The 10,542-nt window shown below is 42.7% G+C and overlaps 1 protein-coding gene across 1 annotated transcript in view; it reads right to left on the minus strand.

Moving 5' to 3' along the window:
• The window catches only part of tafa3a (TAFA chemokine like family member 3a), a 66,452-nt gene extending 60,992 nt beyond the window's left edge, over positions 1–5,460 (minus strand). The window contains exon 1 of the mRNA XM_071519937.1: positions 5,280–5,460. The gene's annotated coding sequence lies outside the window, so the exon portion shown is untranslated. The remainder of the gene's footprint in view (positions 1–5,279) is intronic.
• Positions 5,461–10,542: the final 5,082 nt, after the last annotated feature.

Consider the following 10,542-nt stretch of genomic DNA (forward strand, 5'->3'; position numbering starts at 1 on the left):
CAAAATCCACCCCTCCTCACACACACCCTCCCATTGTATGCGTGTTGAGGGGCAGGAGGGCAGGAGAAGGGACAGCCATAATCATGTCAGCAAACCCCGGCAGAAAAACCCTCAAGAGACTAAGCCACTTTGTTCCAACTTCAGTAAAAAAAAAATTGCCTGGACAGCAATCCTCCTCCATGAAGCAAATGGAGAGAACTTTGACATAATTGCCAGCTTTATTGCGTCCTATTCCGTTAATTATAATCAGAACCGAGTTGCCTTTCCCTTGCCTTCTCAACAAAGAAATAACAAGCGTGGACAATAACAGGCTCATTTTTAAACCACGTAATTGCAATTTTCTGCCCAAATTGGAGTCTAATGATTACAGGCATGAGGTGGAGCTTGACAACAACACCAGAGAAAGAGCGAGAAAAAAAAAAAAGAGGAAAAAAACACATTGCCAAGGACCCTGGGGCACCAACAGAGAGAGAGAGAGGAAAAAAATCTGCCAACAAAAATGAGAGCTCTCTTCCTCCCAAAGGAAACAGGGTTTAGAACTGGGCTTCTCAAAATCTGCAATTCCCCATCCTTTTCACTGGGCTGATGGTTAAGGGCTCGGAGAATTGAGTTCTACGCCACTGTGCTGGAGAAGGAGTTGATAGGAATTCAGTGCAATGGCACAATATTGGGAGTGAAGGCTGCCAAACGCTGACTACCTCAAAGGGGAGGGAATGGAGTGTGTGCGAGAGAGAGAGAGAGAGAGACTGAGGGAAAGGAAAGGAAAGGAAAGGAAAGGAAAGGAAAGGAAAGGAAAGGAAAAGAAAAGAAGGCTGCCTGATGCTCGACAAAGCTGAAAACCCCCTCCATGGAAGAGTGGATTCCTAAGCTCTGCAGAAGCTCTTCTCGACTCAAAACCTCGCTGCCCTGTTGAGTCCCGACCACTTCAAGAGTTAGCTGGAGAAATTCTCTGGCAAAGTGACCCCGGTTCCTCCAATGTACACAGTGTATGCTGGGGATGGATTTAAAGGGAAGAACATTTGAGTTTGGGTTTAGAATGTGAAGAGGTGTGATAACGTGTGTCATCCCTAGACAGAAAGTACTCTGGGAATCCAGCTGGATCGGTTCCAAAATATGAAAGAATCATTTTGAAATCATGTCATATTCTGAGCCAAATCTTGGATACAATTCCAAGGAAATTATACCCAACCTAGGAACCTAGGATACAGTTCAAATAGAAATGTAAAAGTCTTCTAAGATCTGGATAGAAGTCAAGTTTAATTTGGATCATTTGGATTGAATCTCATAGGCGTCTAACAAGATACAAATTGGTTCCAAAGGATAGGTTCCTATAACAAACATACCTCAGAAAAAGATCTCTTTACTTGTGACTTGAATTATGAGTAGTTATATTATGTTTTATGGATGTACTTTATGTGCTATGGCAAGAGGACGTGAGTTAGCTGAGAAGTCTTGCAGACAAATACACGTAATATTTGATGAGACACTGCAGCGTACATTGTAATTCAGGTTCAATCAAGGAGTTCAAGCAAAAAGTTGAATGCGCTGTGGGATCCTGTTCAAATGCGCGGCGCAAGCTGTTCACTGCTCCCGTTTCATAACAAAGCCGTGTGAACTTTACATGATCGGGCCTGCAGGACCCCGGTCTGCACCCCAGTCAGACACACTGAGTGGACAACAGATGCAACTGAGTTAACCAACCAATAACAAAGCAAGAAAACTATGCACACATACACGTGCGCGAACACACAGGTCATGCTTGGGAACACTCACTTACACACATACACACACACTATAAACACTTTCTTTCTGCTTTACTGTCTCTCTCACTCTCTCTCTCACACACACACATAGCAAATCAACATAAATAAATAAGAGATGGAGTTGTGTTTCACAGCCTAATCTCTAAGGAGAAACCAGCTTGCTGCATCGGCAAGGATCAGGCCCGGGCGAGTGAGTGGGACACTGCTGGCTTCCAGGCAACCAATTTGTTTGTTTATTGTCTTGGTGTTTTGTCGCGGTTACAGTTCATTGCAGCCAGCCTATCTTGGGCATGCTCCTTTAAATGGCATCTATAAAACATGGGATGTGCTCCCCCCACGTCCTCCTCCTCCTCACATGACGGAGCGGCACACTCGTGTCACGATGCTGCATTTCGACCGCTACGATGGGGCTTAGAAATTCCCCTTAAACACTCAACCGATTCACCTCAGCGGCTCGGGCTGGCGCTTTGAGAGGTGGAACAAACTGTGCTTTCTAAACACATTAGCCTGTGAACGGTGCTGAGCCGGGAATCTTGGGTTGCTGAAATCGGGTGTAATCATGTAGATAGATGGCTGACTTTTTATTGTTCCGCAAAGCCAAATGCACAGCGCTGGTGTTGAATACCAAGTTTCTCAAATGAGGCAATACCCAAGATTTTATGGTTAACTCATGGCGCTGCAGTGCTACGTTCCCTGTGACAAGACACTGGGCTGTCATATGCACTTGCACTGTATGCATAAAATGACACATTAGACATGCCTGCAGTATAGGAAACTGAATACAGAAATGTAAGTCTTGCATTGAGAGTGAGAACAGTCACGCAGCATTTCGAAGGACTGCAGTCTGAGCAGGCTGTCTTCATAGTACAACTACAACTTCCATAGGGCTTCAAGTAGGCCTACCTATGTATAGAGAGTAAAAAGTAAAATATATGTGTTTGTTTTGTCTCATGCCTGCAAACACAAGCCAGTGTCTCACGTTATATTGATCTGACAGAGGGAGCAGGAAGCTGGCGGAGAACACAAATACTGCCTGGGGTGGCTCCTTAAAACTAGAGACAAGCCTCTTATCCATGGTGTTCTCTTCCTCTGGAAATCACCTGGTGGCTCATGCATATCAAGTACTCTCTCTCCGAGCCTCAGCCTGCTCTCCTGTGCCTTCTTCAGGCTCTGCTGTTTGTTGCATTGCCTGTGCGACGGTGGCTTTTAAGTAACACGACTGAAATTGTAAACTAATCTATCTATCCTCTGCACGCTGGCATTGAGTGGGTGATGGCATTTTTTTTTTTTTTTGCAGAGCTGCTGGGTGTTTTGTTACCACCAAAATGGAACAAGCAACCCACCCCTCCTTTCCCTCTTGTTAGGGGAAATGTCTTAGTGTGCCTCGGCACGACGTCGGCAAGGTTATAAGGCAAAGGCAGGGTGTTTACAGGTACGAGGGGCAACTTCATGCCAAGTGTTTAGCGCCGTAACCAATTCTTATAAGTTTTCCACAATCACAAATCGTTCAAAGTTTCCAGTGTTTCTGTCAAGCGCAGAGGAACTGTCACAGACATCCCATCTCCGATAATCCCATGGTGGCCTTTGCTCTGCCTGTCAGCAATACCTACCAATAACACTGCACAATAAAACCCTCCAGAACAACAGTGGGCCGCAGGCAGCTTCAAGGGCTACTGACGGCGATCTATAAAACACTGTAATGGGTTGCCTGTCAGTGAGTGTGAAAGGGAAGATCTACGCCTCCTCTGACTCTCTGAGGGGACTTCAATTAATCACAGCAGAATTGTATCACCACGCAATAGGAGCCGTAAGGTTATTACCATCCCTGTATTCCGCAGGATGAAATGTGATGATAGCACTAATTGAGGGGGGGAGAAAAAAAACAGCTGACCGCACAACGCTTGTCAAGGGGATGAAGGGCAGATGAAAGAATGGGGCGAACAAGGAGATAGACCGAGATAAAAAAAAAACTAAAAAAAAACGAAAGGAAGTGGGAGGTGGGGGGTGAGGGGAAAGAGAGGGCAGGAGGGTTGAGACTTCTACAGAGAGAAACACAGTATTCACAGTGGTGTGTAAGCATAATCATAAATATCTACAGTCTGCGTGCAGAGGGCCTGACAGGGGAAACTAGAGCTAGTTTTCATTAGGGATGCTGTTCGTGTCTTCTAAGCATAATCCACAAAGATATTGTACGTTTCTAAACTCATAAACAAGCTGCTTAGCTGGAGCTTTTTGGAGTTGAGGGGAATCACACTGGTAGAGGACACGGCCCACGCTGTGAATTCAACTCCAGCTCCACTCCCATTTCAGAGCAGCGATCTGACTTGTTTGCAAAGCTTACTGTAGGGAGCTATGTTTTTGTTTGGTGTTACCTTCACTAATGGTACGTTATTCTTTTTGATGCCCATATATGTCAGAAATGTGGCAACTGTTGAGTAAATGATGCGCTCTCCTTTATGTTGCCAATGTCTGATGAAAAAGAAGAATCCCCAACAAACAAGTTGAACATACTGCATGTCAGATCCATATTGGATGTAATACATTGCGTCATATCACAAGAGAGGGAGAGGGAGAGAGAGAGAGAAAGAGAGAGAGAGGGGGGGGGGGTAGCATAGGGAGTGAAATAGATAGATAGATAGATAGGATAGATAGATAGATAGATAGATAGATAGATAGATAGATAGATAGATAGATAGATATTGACAGGGACAGGGAGGGAGAGAGAGAGAGAGAGAGAGAGAGAGAGAGAGAGATGACAGTGCTGAGTGTATTCACAGGATTATTAGTGATCATTTACTTCAAGGTTTTAAGGTTTTCTTCTCTGAAATTATAATGACCATACAACAGTAACTTCTGTGCAGGACCGCGGCCACACACTTCACTCACTTCCCTTTGACTACGTGGCTTTCATCCTGCGCTAATAAGTTTTGCATTTTAAAAACGCAAATTGCCCATTTGCGCACAGAAAGCAGTTCCATTAGCGCCTTCCTGCACCCAAAAATGAACGCGCTGATCTCTAAATGAGCAGGATAACTTGAATTACGTTTAGTCTAATTTATGCAGTCAGCGATTTCAAAGGCATATTACCATATTTTCGAGTTAATAACAGCGATAAACCTAATCTTGCTTCATGAATATTGCTGTCGAGGATTAATAAAAAGCTGCATCTAAAAGGGAACGTTTGCCTGCCTCACCTGAAGTCATCTGATTAGTTTGTAGTACTGTCTGCTGTCCAGCAAGTTAATAACTATTTATCCTTGTGGAAACAATCAATAATCTAATCGATAAGCGTATTCATGGGTTTGAATGGTAGGCTATTTCGCAGTCAAACATGAGCTATTAGGCGTTTGATTATTGGGTATTCAAACATGCGTTAACATAAATTATATTTCGCATTCAATAATTAGCATCCAGTGTTCGTAAATTCCATACATTATATACAAATTCATTTAAAATATGTGTATGTCAATGCAAAAATACATATATACGGTTTCAGCGCAGGCGAGTATAACCTACCTGTCGTTGTGCTGTCAGTTAATCCCGGGAAATGTCCCTCTCATTTGTTCTCCATTGTCAACCATAAAAACCAGAGATTTGTTCTTTAGAGAAATGCCATTTCCTTGCCGCTTTAAGGTGCCCTCGACAACACATAACCTAAAAAGACTGGGCTAATGTCAAAGCGCTCCAGACGCACAATCCCTGAGTCAAAGAAGTCTAAATTGAGCTGCAGGCTACTTGCATGCAGTGGACTTGAAAGTCTATGAAAGTTGCTGGTCCTCCGGCTCTTTCTCACAACTTCCCATTCGCAAAGGCGCTGCAGGAGCTGGACAACACGCCGGACTGTCACTCATAGTTTCTAGATTCAAGCAAGATGTGATTATTACAATCCATCCAGATACTGGTTGCAGTTGGGTTTTGGCAACGTCTTCGTGCAGTTAGAGAAATGCATTTGAGGTCCGAGGGATGCGAGAGCAACCGGATTCCCGGTGTGCGTGTTCCCGGGCGGCGCTGCGCCGGTGTTTCAGCGCCATCCAGTGGAGATCTGCGGCCTCGGCTGGTGCTGATGCGAGCAAGGAGTGCAGAGATTTACATAGATGGCCCATTTATCTCAATCCAGCCTCAGATAATAACAACTGGATGATTGTGCCCTCTTCGCGATGGCAGCAGACCACTTCGTAAATAAAAACTATTAATTGTCTTTTTGTTTGCGCAATTACTGTGTAAGAGAAAAGGCCATAAAATGCACCTTAATGTTGGCACAAGTTGTGCCGGCACTATTTGTGGTTTCTTTATTGAATGACACAGTTAATATGGCTGTTTTTTTATTTTTTTTATTTGCAGCACCTATCATAATGAAATGTACTGCAACCAAATGCAAACAAACCAAACTATGAATTTAAAAGGGGCCAGTATATGACATGATATGGCTTTAGAAAAAGTGCTTGAGATGGATGAAGCTATTTTGGGACTGTGGGTATGCATAAAAACATTTACTGAGAGGACCTGGTGTGTTATGACATGCATTAGCACTCACTGAGGTTATGATAATACATCTGTTTTTCTCTGACGCTAAACTTCCTCCCTCCTCGAGCATTACGGCCCAGTCTAAAAAGGCTTCCCCCCAGTAATCGCATTATCATCTCTCCATTTCTCAAGCAGTCTCTTTTGTCTGGCCCCCAAAAGGCAGCAATGGGCGGAATAATCAATACAAGCTTTGAAATAGCCTGTGGAGATGGGAGGCAAACATTTGGATTTGGATTTGATTGCTTTTGGACACCCTCAGAGTGTTATCATCATAAACCCAAAGCCATCTACCTTATAGACAAGCTCAGTAAACAGTCTCGCACACACACACACACACACACACACAGAATCAAAGGGCAGAGCACACAAATCCTAGAGGACTAAGTACAAAAATGTCAGCCCATTATCATTGACCGGGCTGTGCTATAAAATTCGGAGCAGATATATAGAGCTAAGCCAGGCTTCACATCACTTTAAAAGCCTGTGTAACTTCAGTTCATAATTTCCTATAGACAGAGAAGCTGTTATTTTGTTTCTATTTAGGCCAGTCTTTATATGATGGCCGACGCCTACCAGGTCGTCAAGTCTTTCTCTCTCTCTCTCTCTCTCTCCCTCTCTCTCTCTCTCTTTCTCTCTCTTAATCTCTCTCTCACACACACACACATACAGAAAGAGAGAGACAGGTAGAGACAGACAGAAAGAGAGAGACAGAGAGAGAGAGAAGATGACCTCATTAATCTCTAGTGCATACTGTAGACCTATCTTGTCATAGCCCTGACACTGTGGTTTGTGACAGCGCAGCTCATTAAATCATATGACAGGATGAGGTCAACCATGAGGTAAGGTGTCTCAAGCTGTGGGAGAGGAGATAAAGCCAACGTTATTAGCTTCTGTTGCAGAGCTCAACAAAAGGCCACAAGCACATAGGTCACAGATGAGACGACTCAGACTCAGAGTCATGAGGTAATCCCGATTAGTGAGCGTTTGGCATCCAAATCTAATAAAAGCCAGGGACACTTCTGAACAGGCTCTGGTCTCTCTGAGGTGACACACCACAGGAGACTTTCATGCCTGCCAATGACAAACACACATCTCCTGCTTTTTAGGCATTATGTGATTTGACATCTTACAGAGGAACCCTCACTGTCTTTTTAGGTCGTGTTCGGTGGCACCTGGCATAACAGTGTCATCCTGTGCTTACTCGCACGTCACGCCGGGAGCCAGAGCGCTGGAAGGCTCAACAGGGCATTGATTGTGGTGGTTCAGCTTAAAATAACAGGCCCAGCAGGGAGCAGCGCGAGCCCTCTGCCTGAACCCCTCCTCGCCTTAACCGCAGAAGTGTGCTGGAAGACAGTGGGACGTCTACCAGAAAATTGTGAGGGGAAAAATAGGAGGCATAATGGCCTCAGGAATGGAGCTGGCTATCAATAATGCAGAGGAAGCAGCAGTTAATGCCCCCTTTAATTCAACAGGTTCGCAGACCCTGGGACACTTATTCTTCTCAAGCATCACTCCAACCGCAGCTACTGGAGGAGAGGCAGCTACATCAGGCTTTATGGCTTTGTGTGCGGTTGCACTGCCAGGTCTTTCCCCGACCTCAATCCCGATAGTGGAGCCATTAATGGGTTTTCATCAAGGGCCCGCCCTAATGGAGTTTCCAACTTCACCAACTGTCTTAGATACCAGTGGGGAACAGGAAGAAATATTGGCCACACAAAGCCAGAATATTTGTAAACTCAATTCAGTCTGAACAACGGGGCCGCCATGAAGGCTTTGATTAACAAAAAGAGCATATTTCAAAGACAAAAGAGGCTGTAGTGGCTTGTGTTTGTGTCCAGTCAATCTTTCGCTGCAAAAATGTGCATCTTAAGTTCAAGTTCAAGTTCAGTACTTTATTGCCATCTCAACATGGTTGATTTGTTTTGGCAGGCACACTTAAAACAGACAGAGAGGGACAAAGAAAGGTTAATTAACCACAAGACGTAAAACACTTAAAACACATAGAACACAATGTAAGACATGAGATAGAAGCAATAAAATACTATAAAATGTAATAAAACACCACAAATAGGCTACATCTTAGAACTCATCTCATTTAATCTTCTAGTGAGTCTCAAATTTGTGTTTTATTTGAAACAGATGAACAAATCTGCACACAAGGTGAGATAATTTTCACCATGCAAATCAACTAATTTCAAGAATTTTCTTGCATTGAGTGACATTATCTTGACACTAGTAGGGGGGAATACACCTTGTTTCAAAACATTGTCAATTGTTTCAAAAGAATTCTCAAAACAGGTGACACTGCATTGGAAATGAGTGAAATGATCTCACCCCCACTGGCAGGATTTTTTGTTTCAGGGAAAACAAAATGTAACACTAAATATGAAATTTAATGAATGACTTGTTAAAAGGAACATTTTTGCGGTGTAGCGCTGGTTGCTGAGTGTTCATATTCCATTATCAGACCATGAAATATGAACTCTTGAGATTTTCACAGTATTATTTTCCTTTTGTCTTGTTTTCTCTCTCTGCCTCTGTATTCCCTCTGTCTCCTCTCACCAGAGATCCTCTAAACTGGGCCTAGTGTCTGTCCCCCCATACACACACACACTCTCTCTCTCTCTCTCTCTCTCTCTCTCTCTCTCTCACACACACACACACATACATACACACACACAAGCACTCATAGCCTACATACGAGCACCTATATAAACATAAAGCTAGAGAAAAATATCAAAGAAACAAATTCACCTGTCATATCCCCTGTTTCCATTAGATTCACATCAGTCTTGGATTCGTGCCCCGTGCCTCAGCACCGCCCCCCCGACAGAGAAGTAGTGGGTCATTCATCAGGAGAGAGATTAAATCTTCATCCACTGCTATTGGATGTTGAGAGTGCTTCATCTTTGAGAGAGAAAATAAAAGTAAAAACCATCCTTTGAAGCAAAGGAAGTCGTTTCATTTTCTTTTATCACTTGCCAGCATGTGTTACAGCAGACAGTAACCAATGATAAAGCAGAATCACAAATATACATACATGGTAATCATTTAAGGTTAACATACTGAGGAACGTATGCATCCTACTGAGTATATAATGGATCAAAAGTAACATGTTTGAGCACGAAACAACCTCCATCTGTTTTAAAGGTCTGCGAACATCTCAGTAAATTCACATTAGCCTCCTCCACAACATCTGCTCACTAGTCTTTTCCGGTTGTGTCCCATCTATTATGCTCTGGCTCCATCTAGTGGAAAATATATACAGGTGCAATCATCTATTTATGTTATTATAGGCTGCAGAACCTAATCAAGAACTGTACAAAACATCTCCAATGTGGTCTCTGTGCTGGTTTAGTTTAGTTTAGTTTAGTTTAGTTTAGTTTAGTTTCATGGTGATAAAGCACAGAAATCAAGTGACAAAAAAATGCAAATTCCTAAAAAATCTCATCTCATATGAACAAAAGAAACAAACAAACAAAAAAAATGTAAATGACAAGCAAAGACACAACTACTCTGATCTCTAATCTAATCTGACTCCACCTTTATTACAGAAGTACAGAGTCCTGGAGTAGCCTATGAAAACATTGTAATTATATTAAATTAATACTAAAGAATAAACTTTTTGTATTGTATGTTTCAAAACAAAGTTACAAAGTGCTTTATAGACAGTAAATACAATACAATAACAGATGAAAGGACAATATAACTTTATTAACTTTAGTATTGACACATGTATGTTTACCTGGCGACAATGATTTGTAAGAGCAAGCACAGTCTATAGGGGCATTTTTATCAGCACCTCAGTCCTTGAACACTATCAGCTGAAAGATGGACTACGGTCTCAGATAAAACGGTTATGTAACACAGTTGCAGGCTCCTATGGTTTTGATGCACCACTAAGTGCTTACTCTTCTTTTAAAAGGACACCAAAACATGGACCTTCTGCAATGCCAAGGACAAATACAACCAACTGTACTGTAATCACTGTATAAGTCTGCAATGTTGTGCAATGTTTCAGATCAAAGGAAACAGAGTTTTTTTGGTAATTGGTGGTTTGTAGGTGAAGAATAGTAACCAGGTATTTTCAATTAAAACAGAAAACCACCTTGATAGGATGGGATGCCATAGTACGTTAGTACATGTCTGGGCACATCTGACGATGGTGGAGACCAAAACACTATGTAGTTACTACATGATTACCACAAGCTATGTTTGTATCTGAGTAGTAATTTGGATGGGACTGATAGGTCAA

The sequence above is a fragment of the Centroberyx affinis genome, unplaced genomic scaffold (genome assembly GCF_046629955.1).
Source record: "Centroberyx affinis isolate AG114_WGS23_722 - 3 ecotype Tasmania unplaced genomic scaffold, CSIRO-AGI_Caff_v1 ptg000061l_1, whole genome shotgun sequence".
NCBI classification, from domain to species: domain Eukaryota; kingdom Metazoa; phylum Chordata; class Actinopteri; order Beryciformes; family Berycidae; genus Centroberyx; species Centroberyx affinis.